Source organism: Aegilops tauschii, chromosome 1, assembly GCF_002575655.3.
Source record: "Aegilops tauschii subsp. strangulata cultivar AL8/78 chromosome 1, Aet v6.0, whole genome shotgun sequence".
Classification (NCBI taxonomy): domain Eukaryota; kingdom Viridiplantae; phylum Streptophyta; class Magnoliopsida; order Poales; family Poaceae; genus Aegilops; species Aegilops tauschii.
Window position 1 is genome coordinate 434,528,934 of NC_053035.3, and position 17,992 is coordinate 434,546,925.

The window sequence follows — 17,992 nt, forward strand, 5'->3', positions numbered from 1 at the left end:
AAACAAGTATCACAAGAGAGAATGAATAACATGCCATGATACAACCTACACAAGGTTGATGCAAGAAATGTGTGCATGAAGTATATGAAGATACTTGTTACCGAGTTAACATTGGAAGGATGTAGTAGATACCAATTGAAGGTACAAAGTAGTTCATCGATCATCCTAGCTTGACTCCAAAAAGCACATGGTGACAACACCTTCCTTGTGAGTGAGCCGAGCATCCAATGCATCTCCAATTGTTCCTAGAACAACAACACAAACAAAATGGTACCCAAACTCATTGGGACCAAAGAGTTAGAAACACCAACAATACATAGGACAAACTCCACATAAATATGTGCATATAGATATGGAAATGAAATTCATGCACATCTCATCCAATTTGAGACTTGGTGGAGTTTCCCCTATATATTGGGTCAAAGAGAGAAAGCATGCCACGGAAACTACATGAAGTTAATATGCATGCTCAAGACTTTCAAGAACCGATACCAAAATACAAGGAAATACCAAGTGAAAAGAATACACAAATGGAGAAATCATCACTTGGAAGATATCATTAAAAGATACATCAAGGAATGAGATATCCATTGGAACCCACAAAATGATATCAAACTCCCAAAAGAGAGGATGGTTCCAAACAAACCAAGCTCTCTACAAAGTTTCATGATGGCACAAGTACCAAAAAGAAACGGCTTGCCGTCCACCAACACACACTTAAAATGGATCACAAGTTTAGTGTTTTATAGAAAATAGGATAGCTCCCCCACGAGTTGTGCATTATAGAGAATTTGCATTTGAATACAAAATGCACAAGGTAGGATCACCACGTTCACTATATCAAGGAAAACACTAGACAAGATCAAGAAAACAACAAGATCCTCAAGTGGCACGGAAGGCAATGGGAGTTGACACAAACTTGGCAAGAGATAAGGCAAATAAAAAGCAAACGCCAACGTGAAGATTATCAATAATTTCTACCACACATAAGTGAGTACCAATTGTCAAAAGACAAGAAGTATTTGGAAATAATTCCCGGTGGTAGATAGCAAGGATATCCGACATCATCTTCACACCAAACACAAGCAAATTGCAACTTGTAGAGCTAACATGCCACGTAGGAACAAGATAATTTACAATATCAATTCTAGGTGACAATATCTCAAATGTACACATTTTCTAGGCTAGTAATATACAGAGCATATTACTCCCCCATAATGTGATACCAATTAAAGAAAACTTAACAAGAGGCACAAAGAGGATCCAACAAGATATAATTAATGGACTATTTAGAATTTGAATTTCTCATGAGAAGACATACCACATAGTGACTAGATAAGCTTGCAATATCAATACTAGGTGGTATTCCTCATGTAAACACATTTATGGGACCGTGAGGTGCACAAAGCACATCACTCCCCCAAAATGGGATGTTCCATTAATCTCTCACAAGAGCCAACTAACATACAAACAAGATGCGCAAAGGCTCAACGCACTACACACACGTACATGATGTGCAAACCAACACACACATACTTGATTACTCAAGATAAGCAAATTGGAGGCACAAGATATACAACCACATGCAAGGAACAAAACCAAAACATGCAAAGGGGCAAGTAACTTTCGATGTAAAAAATTTAAGTACAAGTTACCGGAAGGAGGCACATTGGATCTAGAATAGAAACTTGATAACCCAATTGACTTGGCTTGAGACAATAAGAATGATGAAGTCCCCTTAAATCTTCATAATGTAGCCAAGTCTCAAATGCCCTCCAACAACACCTATTGATCAAGTTTGAGCTAGTTGGTCCCCAACCAAGTTGGGTCCTAAGAGGTTAGTCACAATAGGCTTGGCTACCCAAATGGTTCTTTTCTTGACACCACTTTGAGCACCAACAAATTTGGCAAACACATGGCCAACATTATCCTTCCCAAGAGAATAGATATCATCAATAATAATTGGGTTGAATAAGTTACCACTAGTGCATGAAGAGGCGAGGTGACCTTTCTCACGACATAAGTAGCAACGTCTACTCTTCACTTTCTTCTCACTTGATTTCTCAACTTGAGAAGCATTAGCTTGAGGATTCTTGGGAAGAGGACTTTCTTCAACTTGTAGTTGAGCATGAGATCGAACTTGTGGCCGCTTCCCTTGTTGCTTGTCACTAATGGCCTTCTTCTTCAATGGGCAAGATCTAACATGATGCCCTTCTACTTTGCCCTTGAAGCAAACAATCTTGGCCGAATTCTTGACTTGTTCTTGGCCCTTCTTTTTGTTCATCTTGGACTTCTTCTTCTTGTTGGAGTTGAATCCAAGTCCACCTTTGTCATTGGGGGATTTTTGCACTCTCAAGATGTTGTTGAGTGTAAATTTCCCTGCATGACTCTTTTCCAAGTCTTTCTTCAAAGAAGTGACTTGGGCCTTGAGCTCTTTGATTTCCTCTACATGGTTAGTCTCAACACAAGCACTAGATGAAGTATAAGCTTCATTGTTAGAGCAACAAGGCAAGGAAAGCAATTCATCACAAGATGTACCAACGTTATGCATGGATGAATCGCGAGGACTAGCACAAGGCAATATAGCATTTTGACTAAAAGTAGTGCTAGTGTCCACATGAGGTTCACTAGATGTTACCTTAGCAATCATGGCCTAATGAGCTATCTTTAGCACATTATGGGATACTAGAAGATCATCATGAGAGCTTGAGAGCTTTTCATGGCTTTCTTCCAATTTCCCATAATTGCTAGATAGCAACTCAAGTTGAGCCCGTAGCTCAACGTTCTCCTTTAAAATGGATGCTTCACAAGAAATAGAGTTAGTAGCACAAGCATCATCATTAACAACAAGAGGAGAAGGCAACTTGGCAAGCTCTTTTAAATAAGAAGCTTCAAGTTGAGCATGAGACTCGGTGAGTTTGATGAGCTCACCCTTGATGACCCTTGAGCCATTTTCGAGGTGCTCAAAATCCTCAAGGAGTCTAGCATGAGCAACTTCAAGCTTAGCATTTTTAGTTTCAAAAACATTGGCCACCTCAAGAGCTCTATCATGAGATTCCTTCACTCTAGATAACTCTAGAGCAAAAGTCTCCTCAAGAGATTCCTTGGTGGTTTGTTCAAGTTCAAGAGCTTGAGAGAGGTCCCCAATCTCATTAGCGTAATCACGCTCATGACCTTCCATTTTATCAATGTGACCTCATGCTCCTCAAGACGAGATTCCAACTCATCAATATATTTCTTGCCCTCAATAGCAATAGACATGATTTCCATGAAGTTGGAACGAGCAATTTTATTCTTAAGAAGAGCTTTAAAAATTATTTCCCCCTTAACTTTTAAGGAGGCAACATCATCATTCTCTTCATCATAATCGACATCATCATCACTCTTGCCATCATCAATATTATCACAAGATATATTGGGATTCAAAGTGGGAGATACCTTTGAAGCCTTGGCCATAAGGCAAAAAGCAATAGATGATGATGTGGGATCCCTTGAAGCACCATTCAAGACCACAACTTGTTCCATGGAGTGTTGGGTTTCCTCTACATTGTTAGCACAACAACTCGAGGAAATACATGCATTTTTATCATGCCAACAAGACATAGCAAGCATATTATCATGAGATTTAGTCAAGCAATTTGTACATGATATGCAAGGACTATCAACACAAGCATGTGAAACATTTGGAGTGCTCGAAGTGCTAGAGTCCAAAGATGAAGCATCGCAACAAGAAAGTGATGAAGGATTATCAAAACTAAGCCCACTATCATCATTGCAATGAACACCACTACTCACCATGTCATTACCTTGTGGCAAACCACATGTAGGTGAAGTAGAAGAAGTTCATAACACAACACGACCGGAGGTGGAGGGAGAACAATCATCCCCACAAAACATGGACACGCCATATTTATCTTGAAGCTTTGTCCACAACTCATGAGCATCCCAGAAAGGCATGAGTTGAAATATAACTACATTGCTCAAAGCATCAAAAAGCATATTAGAAGCTTGACAATTGAGATACGAGTTTTTCTCATCCTCTAAAGATAATCTTTGGGGATCTTTTGGAGGAGAAAAACCCATATCTACAATTCGCTCTAAATTTGGGTCCATGACCCTAAAGAGATTAAGCATGCGAATTACCCAAACATCAAAATTTGTGCCATCGAAACTAAGTGTGTCACAGAATCCTAATCCCCTAGTCGACATCTTTACTCTCTAGGCGGTTAAGCCTAACAAAGAGAGACGAGGCTCTGATACCAATTGAAAGATCGTGGATGTCGCCTAGAGGGGGGGTGAATAGGCGCTTTAAAAAAATTCGGTCGAGGCTTGAACAAATGCGGAATAAACCTAGCGGTTAATTTGTCAAGCACAAAACCTACAACAACTAGGCTCACCTATGTGCACCAACAACTTATGCTAAGCAAGAAAAACTACTTAGGTGATAGCAAGATATATGACAAGAAACAATATGGCTATCACAAAGTAAAGTGCATAAGTAAAGGGCTCGGGTAAGAGATAACCGAGGCACGCGGAGACGACGATGTATCCCGAAGTTCACACCCCTGCGGATGCTAATCTCCGTTTGGAGCGGTGTGGAGGCACAATGCTTCCCAAGAAGCCACTAGGGCCACCGTAATCTCCTCATGCCCTCGCACAATGCAAGATGCCGTGATTCCACTAAGGGACCCTTGAGGGCGGTCACCGAACCCGTACAAATGGCAACCCTTGGGGGCGGTCACCGGAACCCGTCAAATTGCTCGGGGCGATCTCCACAACCTAATTGGAGACCCCGACGCTTGCCCGAAGCTTTACACCACAATGATTGAGCTCCGAACACCACCAACCGTCTAGGGCGCCCAAGCACCCAAGAGGAACAAGCTCAAGGGTACCAAGCACCCAAGAGTAATAAGCTTCTCAACTTGTAACTTCCACGTATCACCGTGGAGAACTCAAACCGATGCACCAAATGCAATGGCAAGGGCACACGGAGTGCCCAAGTCCTTCTCTCTCAAATCCCACCGAAGCAACTAATGCTAGGGAGGAAAATGAGAGGAAGAACAAGAAGGAGAACACCAAGAACTCCAAGATCTAGATCCAAGGGGTTCCCCTCACATAGAGGAGAAAGTGATTGGTGGAAATGTGGATCTAGATCTCCTCTCTCTTTTCCCTCAAAAACTAGCAAGATTCCATGGAGGGATTGAGAGTTAGCAAGCTCGAAGAAGGTCAACAATGGGGGAAGAACATGAGCTCAAAGGATAAGGTTCATTGGGGAAGAAGACCCCCTTTTATAGGTGGGGAAAAATCCAACCGTTATGGTCACAGCCCGCACCGAGCGGTACTACCGCTCCAAGGAGCGGTACTACCGCTAGGGCGGTAGTAGCCCTTTGAAACACAACAGCGAGGAGGCAAAAAAGCCAGAAGAACCGTCGGAGCGGTAGTACCGCTTGACCTCACGGTACTACCGCTAGGGGTAGCGGTACTACTGCTAAGGGTAGCGGTACTACTGCTTGCGAGCGGTACTAAAAAATTACATCAGTGCCTACCACCGCTGGACTTGTGACGAGTTTTTGGTCCCGAGCGGAAGTAGCCAAGGAAGTAGCCGCGGTAGTACTGCTCCAAGCGGTAGTACCGCTCCCAAGAGCGGTAGTAAAAAAATTACATCCGCTCCTGTCCACGGTAGTACCGCTGCAGCCTTTTCAGAACACCAAAACTGAGAAAACTTCTGCAAACGGACTCCGAATTCGACGAAACCAAGTTTGTTGGAAAGCTAGCGACAAGGGCTAACACAGTCTTGATAGAAATACCAATAAGAAGCAAATGAGAAAAGGCCCAAAAGAAAATGGTGAGAACCCTTCCTCGGATAAGACCGGTAAAACCTCCAACATCGAAAACATCATAGAAGACGCATGCAAACTCCGTTTTCGATGAACTCAAACTTGTCATCAAGATGACCATAAGCTCTAAGACTCACAAAGAGAACCAAACAAGAACCAAGAAACATGATGCAAGGATGCAATGGTTTGAGCTCTCGACGAACGATACGATCAAGCTACTCACTTGAGAGCCCCCCTTGATAGTACGGCTATCGATCCTATAACCCGGTCTCCCAACTACCACCATGAGACCGGTAAAATGGAAAACCTATCAAGGGCAAACCTTTGCCTTGCACATGGTCCACTTGAGCTAGATGATGACGATCTTGACTCCCTCAAGTTGGACCACCTTTCTTGATTGCGTTGGCTCGATGAAGACTAGATGATTACTCCCCCATAGTCCACTATGGGTGAGCCACTCTTAGGCACATCTTCACAAGTCCATTGTCACCACAATGGACGGCAAGCTTCAAGCACTTGATCTCTTCGTGATGCTCCACTTGAACTTGCACACGGCAATCTTGATGACGATCACCACTTGATGTCATCCTCTCCATGGGTTGAGTGATATCTTCCTCTTGACGCAAGCCCATGAACACGTACCTAACCCCACATAGAACTCTCACATAGACCATGGGTTAGTACACAAAGCACAATGGACAATGCTTACCATACCATGGGATCACTTGATCCCTCTCGGTACATCTTCTACGCTTTGTGAGTTGATCAACTTGATTCACTCTTGACTTAGTCTTGATCAACCTAGAATCTTTCCAACTCTCTTCATTTGGATGATGTCTTGAAGGTAAACATGAATGATCACACAATCTTCTTCTTCAAGACATGCTTGCAATAAGCTTAACTCTCACATGACTAATCTTTGGATAATTCCTTAATAGCACCTTGGTCAACACAAACTCTCCTTGAAACCAACACATGTACTCCAAGAAAAGCCTATGGACAAAACCTTCAGATATAACTCAAGGCAACCATTAGTCCATAGAGATTGTCGTCAATTACCAAAACCAAACATGGGGGCACCACATGTTCTTTCAGTAGTGGTTACACGATTGGTGGAAGAAAAAGGAAGACGAACATGACGACCTAACTGACAAGCATGACACAAACTACTTTTATTCTTTTCCCTAGGGATAATCGAAGAACGAGGTAATGACTCCATGACGGGCCGCCCAGGATGCCCAAGCCGACGGTGCCAGAGTGCTGCATCGACGACAAGGAAGGCGTGTGGCTGGCTGGTAGAGGAAGGGCGGATGGAGTAGAGAGCTCCGAAGCTATTGCATCTGAGAATCTCGGTCCTGGATAGAAGATCCTTCACAGAAAAACCAAGAGGGTCTAATTCGACGGAGACACGATTATCAATGGTGAACTAACGAACTGACAAAAGGTTTTTAACTATGTTAGGGACTACTAAGACATTACGAAGGTAGAGAGGACGAGAGGTGGTGGAAATAGGAAGACGTGCATGCCCGGTACCGGTGATTGGAAGAGTGGAACCGTTACCGACAACGACAGCACGACGAGAGGAGGAGGGGGGAGACACGGAGGTGAGCATACCGGGATCGGACGCGAAGTGGGAGGAGGCGCCGGTGTCCATCACCCACTCCCTAGAGGGTGCTTGCAGCCCCATGGTTTGGAACTGATGCATGAGCGCGGCCTGGTCCCATGAAGCCGAAGTTGATGCCGGTGATGATGGAGCCGTGCCGGTGAGACTGTAGGAGGGCTGTCCAGAGGCGTAGCCGTAGCCGTAGGGAGCAAGGCCGTACGGGTTCTGGGCGTAGAACGCATGCGGCGACGGGGTGTGCCGGGGCGCGTAGCTGGGAGCAGGGGCATAGCCGGGCGGCGCGCGACCGAGCAGCCCCCCTTGGCCATAGTGCCACATCTGGATGGCGCCGTTCCAGGGATGCTGCGGTGAGGGCCAGGAAGGAGTGGCAGCCTGCGGGGTCGCGGGCGCCGGGATGATCTCCTTGGTGACTCCAGCGGCGGCCTTCTTCTTCTTCTTTCCTTTTCCAGGAGCCTTGCCAGGGTTGCCGGTGTTGGTGAAGAGGGCCGTGTCCGAGTTGCGGGCGCGGCGGTTTTTGCGTTTCATGTCTTGGAGCGCAAGCAACGAGCGGCACTGCGCGAAGGTCATACCGGGCATGAGGGAGATCAGATCGGCGGCGGACTCGTACTGCTCGGAGAGGCCGTTGAGGCAGTGGACCACCATCTCGGCATCATCAACGGGGGCACCAAGATCCGCAAGCCCATCGGAGAGGGACTTGACCTTCTGAAGATAGTCGGCCATACTCATCTCTCCCATCTTGACATCGCCGAGCTCGGCCGTGCGGTGGAGTTGACGATTGATCTTGTGGTCGTTGAAGAGACTGTTGATGCTGTTCCAGAGATCGACAGCAAGGGGATCGTCGCCGGGCGTCATGACGGCGTCGAGGATACTGAGCGAAACAGACCCATAGAGCCAAGAGACGACAGTGGCGTCGAGGAGAGACCACTCCGGGTTCGGCGCATCGGGAGCATCGAAGTCGAGGTGATCCAGGAGGGCGTACTTGCGACAGGCGGCGCGGAAGAAGGTGCTCCACTGCTGGTGAACGCCGGTGTCGAGCGCGAGCTCGACGGGAACGTGGCCTTTGATGGAGTGGAGGCCGACGGCCTGGGCGTGCAGCGAGGTCAAGGAGAAAGACCCCGCGCTCGTCCCTGATCCACCAACGGCGGTCGCGAGAGGCAGCTTGGCCTTGGCGGCCTCGGCGTCCTGGCGCTCCTTGGCGGCGGCCAACGCCTGGTTCGTCGCGTCGGTGTCGGGCTGCGACATGGATGCGGCGGTGCGGGCGCGGCGGCGAGAGAGGAGGTGGTGGCTTCGGCGGCAGCGGAAGGAGGAGGAGGGCGGCACAGGCTAGGGTTAGGTTTTTAGGCTCTATACCATGTAAGATTAGGGAAACCACACGTTGTGGTGCCTTGTATTGATCAATATATATAGGTTACAAGGCAGAGTTCGTATCGTACAATATACGGACACCTATACAAGGACTACACATATACAACCGTATAACTAAAAAACAATACGGTTATATATTCTAACAGGCACAGATAAAGAGCACACAGGTGCTCGGGATCACATTACCACTTTCGAACTCTAGCCTCTTTCTCTGATGCTTGTGCCCGTTGGCTTTCCTTGGAGGAACACAAGGCTTCAGAGTTGCTTCCTCCAGGAGTCAAGCTGCTTGTCTGATTGAGTGTCTGATTGAGTGTCTGAATGAGCCAAGTTGGTTGTGGTTGAACACAAGGCTTCAGAGTATATGCTGGAGTGCCTCTGACCTCTACCTGATCACCCACAAGTAATTGCCTAATTGGCTCTCCTACTGTCAGCTGCTGCCGTGCTGCATCTTCCCCATAGGACGTACTGTATTTTTCAGAATTCAGCAATGGCAATGATCAGGGCCACGGCCGTCGTCTTCGCCGCCACACCGTCGCCGGCTCTAGGTAAGCAAGCTCTGCTCGTCATCCAGGGGAAAACAATGCCTGTCATATTAAGTTGCTAACTAAAACCCGGACGCTGCAGGGCCGAGGGGCTGAGGTGCAGCTGCAGCAACAAGTCGTCTTCGGCTCTGGCTCCGTTGGTAGCCAAAGCCAAGGGCGCGCCACTGCTTACTCCGGCGAGCGCCACGGCGGCCATCCCCCGTCTACTTTTTGCATCGTTCTGTTTTATTTTTAAGAAGTAGTCCTACGTTTGTTTCGCTTGTAAACCAGCAAGTGGGGTGGTGGCGCAGTTGGCTAGCGCGTAGGTCTCAAAGCCGAGGTCGAGAGTTCGAGCCCTCTCTCAACCCACCACCCAACAAAAAAGACCATCGTTGTGATGATACGCTCAGTGGCAACTTGGGTCGCCGCATATTCATCTGAATCATCAGACTGAGCCAGCTTTAACAGTGGCAAAGAAAAAAAACTCATCTGCAGCATGATCATCGTGCAGGCACAGCCAGATTGCAGCGGTGTGCAAGGGGAAAATCTGAACCAGATTGAGACCAAGCCTGCTGAGGTGATCGGCCACTACCTTGCCGTGTTCTCCCCATCAGCCACAAATCATTTCCTGGGCCCGTTTCTTCCAGTAGTTATGCCTGACGTCCACCCTGCAAACACAGTTGCTTCCTTCAGGGGTCTAGTTGACTGTGGCTGCACGTGTTTAACCGTAAGCAGGAAGAATCTGTGCTGTCTCCAGTCGACGGAATTCCCTAGATGATGCAAATATATGCTGGACTGCCTCTGCCTGCACTGCACTGCATGCATAAAATCAGAAACCCTTGGCACCCCTATCCTACTGTCACATACTGAATCTCCCACAAGAGAGAGAGAGAGAGAGCACATGTCTATCTGCCGTGGTCTTCGCCGGCTGCCACAGCTGAGTGGCCAGGCCCAACATGCCGAGGTGCAGCTACTCCAAGAAGGCTTCTTCGGTTCTGGCTCCGAGCGCGCCATGTCCGCCGCACCGCTCCGGCGCCGGCGGAGGTGGACGTGCGCACTGCCTGAGCAACAGCCTGATGATTCCTTGTACACCGTTTACTCCTCCATCCTCGACGACGACGACCAGTCGGGTGCCGGCGGCATCACGCTCTCAACACCAGCAACATCTTCTTCTCCTGCCTTCTTTATAGCTGTCGGTGCTGTCGCTCAAAAGATGAATGGGAATTGACAAGGTATTAACATCCCTTGAATTTACTCCATGATTTGTACGGTGCTGTCGCTAACAAGGGCATTTGTTTCGCTTCCAACGCAACAGTGGGGTGGTGGCGCGTAGGTCTCATAGCTGAGAGTGATCCTGAGGTCGAGAGTTCGAGCCCTCTCACCCCACCTACCAAGAAAGACCAGCGTATTGAGGAAACGCTCAAATGGTCACCACATGGTACATCAGATTCGTCAGGCGAAACCGAGCATGTCTGAACCTTGGTCTTCTTTTTTCATATTATTTTTTTGCTGTCGTGCCTCTCTCTCTGCCGTGGTGTTTAACCCCATCCTGCTCTCGGATGGCTCTGCTGCTGTAAGAACACCTTTGTTTTCCCGTGAGCTAGCGGTGTCGTTCTGCGATCCTATGTAACTGCAGAACTACTCTCTGCTAGAACCGGAAGAATGCTCTCACCGTGCAGTGGCGGGATTGGTTGCAGCAGGTGTGGAGGAGGCCGGCGGTGGCGGCCTTCGTCACCGGCACGTACTGTACTACCGAAACCATCGTCCTTGTCTACTGCATAACTTAACACCTCTGCCTCCTTTTCCTTGATGTATGTAATTGAAATTCAGAAGCATGAGTTTTTAAGATGGATCACCTATTCGCCTCTGTTTTTTGCTATGTATATCCCTCTCTATAGCCCTGCAAGAAAACAATTCAGGTGCGTTTCAGTACAAAGTTGAGTCATCTATTTTAGAACGGAAATCTTTTTGCCGAGGTGGTTCCTCTTGAGATCGAGTTTGAGGATTCCGAGCTGTTTGCCGAGGTGGTTTCCGATGATGCTATGGAAATGCACGAGGGGGATGATGATGCCGGTGCTCGTGGGAACCCGCATGATGAGGCGGGTCGTGACAAGACCAAGGGGTCGAGTCAGGATGCTCAGTTGCCAGGTGATGGTCCTGGAGCGGAGTCTCCCTCGGATCCGGCGGTACCCATGACTACGCTGCGGTTTGGATCCTTCGAGCCAGCATCTGCTCCTCCCAGGCTCTGGAGCGACAGGGTGGAGTCTGATGATAGTTTTGAGTGTATGCTTCCGTCGTTGGAGCTTGATGTTGTGGCTAGTCCTATGGAGGATGGGTTGTTGGGGACGCCCGTGGGAGGGGTTCGGGAGGTGGAGCCTCAGGTGGTCTCGGGCCGGCAGGCGTCGACTGACTTGGTGGTTCGATTTGGGGAGGGGAGTCGGGGGCAGGTGGCTCCGGTCTCTCCTTCTCTTAGTCTGGCGCCGGTGACACCGGCGACGCCGGTGATGGTCGGTTTTGGGGAGGGTTGCATGGGTCAGGCGGACCCAGCCTTCCCCACTGTGGGGATGCCGATTCAGGTGGGGTCGGCCAGCGCCGGGGGAGGGAGCCCGAGGCAGGCGGCCTCGGCTCTTGCCTCCCCAGTTGGGGCGGTGCCACCCGAGCCTGCTGCTGCGCTGGGGGGGCGAGGCTGGCGGCCCTGGCTCTCCCTTCTTCCCCGGCGGTCAGGAGGACCGCCACTCCTTCACCGACGGTTCTTCCCTCTGCGTCGGCAGGGGGGTGGGAGGAGGGCATGGGCAGGCGGCCCTTGCCTTCTCCTATTCGTCCATCCCCGTGGACGTGGATCCCCCAGCGGGGTTTGGGAGCCCGCAGCCACCTCCTCCGGTATCCTCGGTTGATCCTCTGAGGGACTCAGCGCGAGGCTTTACCAGGGAGGAGGTCGTTGCTTTTGGCGGGATCCCAGACCCTGTCTCGACGGGGAGACGGTTCAGTGAGCGAGTACACGAGCTTCCGGAGGTGGATGATATGCAGCAGCGGTGCGCTATGAGGGCCGCCAAGCTTCAGGACGCTGCTATCTCTGCTGGTATGTCCGTTAACATATCTAACTCGTTATTGCATTTTTCTAATGAGGAGATTATAAATAATGCAAACCAATTGGGAGTTTCACTCGGGGATTCGTATAGTGAGGTTTCCAAGTCGGTGAATGATTTGTTAGATTTGGAGGCGGAGTGTGCCTTAGAAACTATTCGTAATATTGCCGCGGTTAAACCAATGAATGACAATGAGATTGATGCATTAGGGGTTAGAGTGCTCGATAATATGTGTGTGGATCTAGCAGCATCCAATCATGAATCTGAGGACGATGACATGCCCATAGAGAATGCAGTTTTTTGTTCCAATGAGCCCGGTTATGAGGATCGGGAGTCAGGACCTAGTAAACCCAAGCGTAAGTGGCAACGGAAAATTTATCCCGCTTCTGCAGTTCGTCGGAGTGCTAGGATTCAGACTACTAAAAAATTTCATGATGAGTGATGAAAGGAATCTTTTGGAATAGCAGAGGTCTGAAAGACTTGGCTAAAAGAAGGTTTCTTGCTGAGGCATCACTGGAGCATCGTTTAGATTTTATTGCTCTATCGGAAACTGGTAGAGACAACTTTGCGCCCCAGTTCCTTTCCTCTCTTGCGGGTGGTGTTGATTTTGATTGGCATTGCCTCCCTCCGCGAGGAAGATCGGGTGGTATCTTGCTGGGTGTGAGATGCGATTCGCTTGAAGTTCGGAGTGTAGTGATGGGTGACTTCGCCGTTAAGTTTCGAGTCAGGTCTAAGGTTGATGGTTTCAACTGGGCGTTGGTGGCGGTTTATGGTGCCGCACAACCCGAGCTTAAACCGGAATTTTTGGCGGATCTTGTTCGGATTTGTGGGTCCGAGCAGCTTCCAATCTTAGTTGGGGGTGACTTCAATATCATTAGGAGGAGAGAGGAGAAGAATAATGATAATTTTGACGGCAGATGGTCGTTCATGTTCAATACTATTATTGAAAGCCTGGATCTGAGAGAGATAGAACTTTCTGGTAGAAAGTTTACCTGGGCTAACTCTCTACCCAACCCGACTTACGAAAAGCTTGATCGCGTTCTTGCGAGTGTGGAGTGGGAACAGAAGTTCCCGCTTGTGACGGTTCAAGCTCTTTCACGGGGTTTTTCCGACCACACACCCCTGTTCGTTGACTCAGGGGAGCCGAACCACGTGGGAAACAAAAACACCTTTTCTTTTGAGATGGCCTAGTTCGAACGCGAAGGATTCCTAGACCTGATTGCTAGGGAATGGGCGAAGGGTGTAGGCGGTAGGACTGCGGTCGAGCGTTGGCAAAATAAGATTAGGAGTTTGAGAAGCTTCTTGCGGGGCTGGGCTAAGCACCTTAGTGGGGGTATATAAGGTTGAGAAGGACAGGCTTCTCTCTCTTATACAGAATCTGGATGTTAAGGCTGAATCCACGATTTTGATGCCTGCTGAGCTCCAGGTTAAAACTGATGCAGAGAAGAGGTTGAAAGAACTTCTCCGTGAAGAAGAATTGAAGTGGGCTTTGCGGGCTAAGGTTCGCAAAGTGGTCCAAGGGGACGCGAATACTCAATTCTTTCATCTGATTGCTAATGGTAAGCACAGAAAGAAGAGAATATTCCAACTTGAGCAAGATGAGGGCACTATTTTAGGACAGGATAACCTAAAAACATATATAACCGAGTATTATAGGCAGTTGTTTGGCCCTCCGGAGGATAATTGTGTATCTCTCGATGAGTCCAGAACTGAGGATGTGCCTCAACTCTCGGCAGCTGAAAATGATATTCTGGTTGCCCCATTTTCGGAGAAGGAGGTGTTTGATGCTATAGCACAGTTGAAAAATAATAAGGCTCCCGGACCGGATGGATTTCCGGTGGAGTTCTACAAAAAGTGCTGGCATATTATTAAGGGGGGTTTGCTACCTATGTTTCATGATCTGTTCTCTGGACAGCTTCAATTATTTCACTTGAACTTTGGAACTATCACACTGCTTCCGAAGAAGACGGATGCTGTGAGAATTGAGCAGTTCAGGCCGATCTGCCTTCTCAATGTTAGTTTTAAAATCTTCACCAAGGTCGGGACTAATAGGCTCACACAGATTGCGCATTCTGTGGTGCAGCACTCCCAAACCGCTTTCATGCCGGACCGCAACATCCTTGAAGGGGTGGTCGTCCTTCATGAAACACTCCATGAAATCCATTCCAAGAAGTTAGATGGTATCATTTTTAAGGTGGATTTCGAGAAAGCGTACGATAAGGTTAAATGGCCCTTTCTCCAACAGGCATTGCGTATGAAAGGTTTTGATGAAGCCTGGCGACGCCAGGTTGAATCATTTACGCAAAAAGGGAGTGTGGGAATTAAAGTGAATGACGATATTGGTCATTACTTCCAGACACATAAAGGCCTAAGACAAGGAGATCCGATGTCCCCTATCTTGTTTAACATTGTGGTTGAGATGTTAGCCATCTTGATAGGAAGGGCTAAGGAGAATGGTCAATTGGGTGCCTTGGTACCTCATCTGGTTGATGGAGGTGTATCCATCCTTCAGTACGCTGATGATACAATCATCTTTATGGAACATGACCTGGCCAAGGCGAGAAATATGAAGCTGGTGTTATGCCTTTTCGAACAATTGACTGGGTTAAAGATTAACTTTCATAAGAGCGAGCTGTTCTGCTTTGGTAGAGCCAAAGACGAACAGGAAGCTTACCGGCAATTGTTTGGGTGCGATTTGGGGGATTTACCTTTCTCTTACCTAGGTATTCCAATCCACCATAGAAAGCTGACCAATAGAGAATGGAAGTGCATCGAAGACCGGTTCGAGAAGAAACTGAGTTGCTGGAAGGGCAAGCTCATGTCATATGGAGGCCGATTAATTTTGATTAATTCGGTGCTCACGAGTATGCCTATGTTTCTTTTATCGTTCTTTCAAGTCCTAGTTGGTGTTAGGAAAAGACTGGACTTTTATCGATCGCGTTTCTTTTGGCAAGGTGATGATCTAAAAAGAAAATACAGACTTGCAAAATGGGATATCATCTGTAGACCGAAAGACCAAGGGGGTCTTGGTATTGAGAATCTTGAAGTCAAGAACAGATGCCTTCTTAGCAAGTGGTTGTGGAAGCTTTCTTTTGAGACTGATGCCATGTGGGCCCAAATCCTTCGCAGCAAGTACCTACAGACAAAGTCCTTGTCTCAGGTCACAGTCAGGCCAAATGATTCGCCATTCTGGAAAGGCCTGATGAAAGTCAAACAATCTCTGTTTAATAGGACAAAGGTTGTTATTGGCAACGGCGCTAGTACACGATTCTGGGAGGATACTTGGCTCGGTGAGACACCCTTGGCCATTCAATATCCGTCTTTATATCGTATTGTTCAACGACGTGAGATGTTCGTTGCTACGGTGTTTCAATCCAACCCCCTTAATATTCAGTTCAGACGGTCGTTAGTGGGCAATCGTTGGGAAGACTGGCTCCGTCTAGTTCGGAGACTAATGGATGTCCATCTTTCTCAACAACCCGATGAATTGCGCTGGAAACTGACTAGGACTGGAGTTTTCACGGTTAAATCAATGTATATTGATGTGATTAATTCGAGCTCCATTCCTACATCCAAGCATGTTTGGGCTGTCAAAGTTCCTTTGAAAATAAAAGTGTTTATGTGGTTTGTCCATAAACAGGTTATTTTAACCAAGGATAACTTGCTTAAGCGTAATTGGACAGGACCTACGAGGTGTAGCTTCTGTGATCGGGACGAGACGATCAAGCATCTCTTTTTTGATTGCCCGCTTGCTAGAGTACTCTGGCGGACGGTTCACATTGCTTTTAATATTACTCCACCGAATTCTGTCACTACGTTATTTGGGACATGGCTCACTGGGGTTGAGCCTGAATTAGCGAGACATATTCAGGTTGGAGTTTGCGCTTTGTTGTGGACTATCTGGACTTGCAGAAATGATTTGGTTTTTAACAGAACATCACGTATTCATTTTTTGCAGGTTATTTTCCGAGCCACGGCCATGATCCGTTCATGGTCGCTACTCACTCCGATGGTGGCCAGGGAGCATTTGGTTACTGGATCTATCCGCTGGGAGATGGTAGCTCGGGATATCTTCAACCGGTTTGGATGGCGGTCATGTAATAGGATAGGCAATTAGTTTACCTATCTATGTTTAGCCAGCCGGTTGTGGCGTCTTATCTTGGCTAGTCTGTGTGTTCAGCCTCTTTTGCTCTGTGTGAGCTGTTTTTTTATTACTTTTCAGTCGGAGACTTTGAAACCTTGTTGGAACCTTTTCTTTCGTTAATAAGATGGCCGTATGCATCACTCTGATGCAGAGGCCGGGGAGACCCCCCTTTCGAAAAAAAAATCTATTTTAGAACGGAGGGAGTAGAAGCTAGAAGCTCGCTTTGCTTAACATGGTGGCCGACGAAAGTGGGCAAGGTTGTGTCGGTGGGGGTGGATGTCCAAGATTCCGTGATAGATAGCGTGCTTGCGCTTCGCTGAAAATTGCAGTCGACAGCCACGAGATATATATGCATTTGAAGGAACTGCATGTCAGGTTGTACAAAATATAGTTGCTGGTTTGAGTGGGGGCTGTCATATGTGGTTTCTCTCTCTTTTATCAGTTTCCTTTGAAAGAGAAGAGAGAGAACAGACGGCAAAGCAAAAATGGTGTACTTGATTCTTATGTTGTAGCAACCTCGCCGATATTATTGGTATGAATGTTTTCATCCTGATATTTCAACATGACCTTTGCCGTTTGGGAGTGGAAGAAAAAAGACTCACTGCTACATTTTCAGGATATTTCAAAATAGTTGTTTTTTGATACGTCACACTAGAATGGATGATATTGTTCCAAAAGATTCTCATGTCAGGTGACCGAGTTATTTTACTTCATTGGAATTTTGATACTACATTCACTAAAGCGGCATCCTGAAATTGGCAGTTCAAGTAACTATGAGCGTGAACACATATATGTATTTTTAGGGTCGTAGCATCCACCCTTGGCTACCTTCCAGGAGGAGATAAAAATCACAGAACCTCAGGCAACTGAGCTGCCAGCAGAATTGTTAGCTCAGGGTCAGGGGGGGACTCATAAGTGCCCATGCCTACATTAGGCATCTGGGTGCAAGGTAAATATCAGTTGGCAACTGCTAATATTGTATCAAAGTGATTGCTAGTTGATATCCTTTTCAGTGATTGGATAATAGCCGAAGTGTCTAATCTATTATAGACTTGTTTATAACATGTCATAGAATCTTGTTGTTTAACATCGAAGGCTGGATCCATTTATCTTCTTTGCTTTCTTATTTGTAGGGATGAGCTCAATATTGTTGGATCGTGTGCGTCAAGCTTGGCTGTTGATAGAACATAGAACACAGCTCCGGAGAGCAAGGCCTCTGGGTCCATTCAAAGATTTCACTAGCAAAGACTTCTCGAACCACAGCTTTGCACTGCAACTCAAATAGCTAACAGTAAGCACAATTTCTGCAACGCTAGTAAGCACAGAATTTTGAACACGAAAAAAAAACCCATAAATGTTCAGAAAACATAAAAACAAATGACATTTGTCAAATGTGGTGGAAATGGGAGTTTTATTAA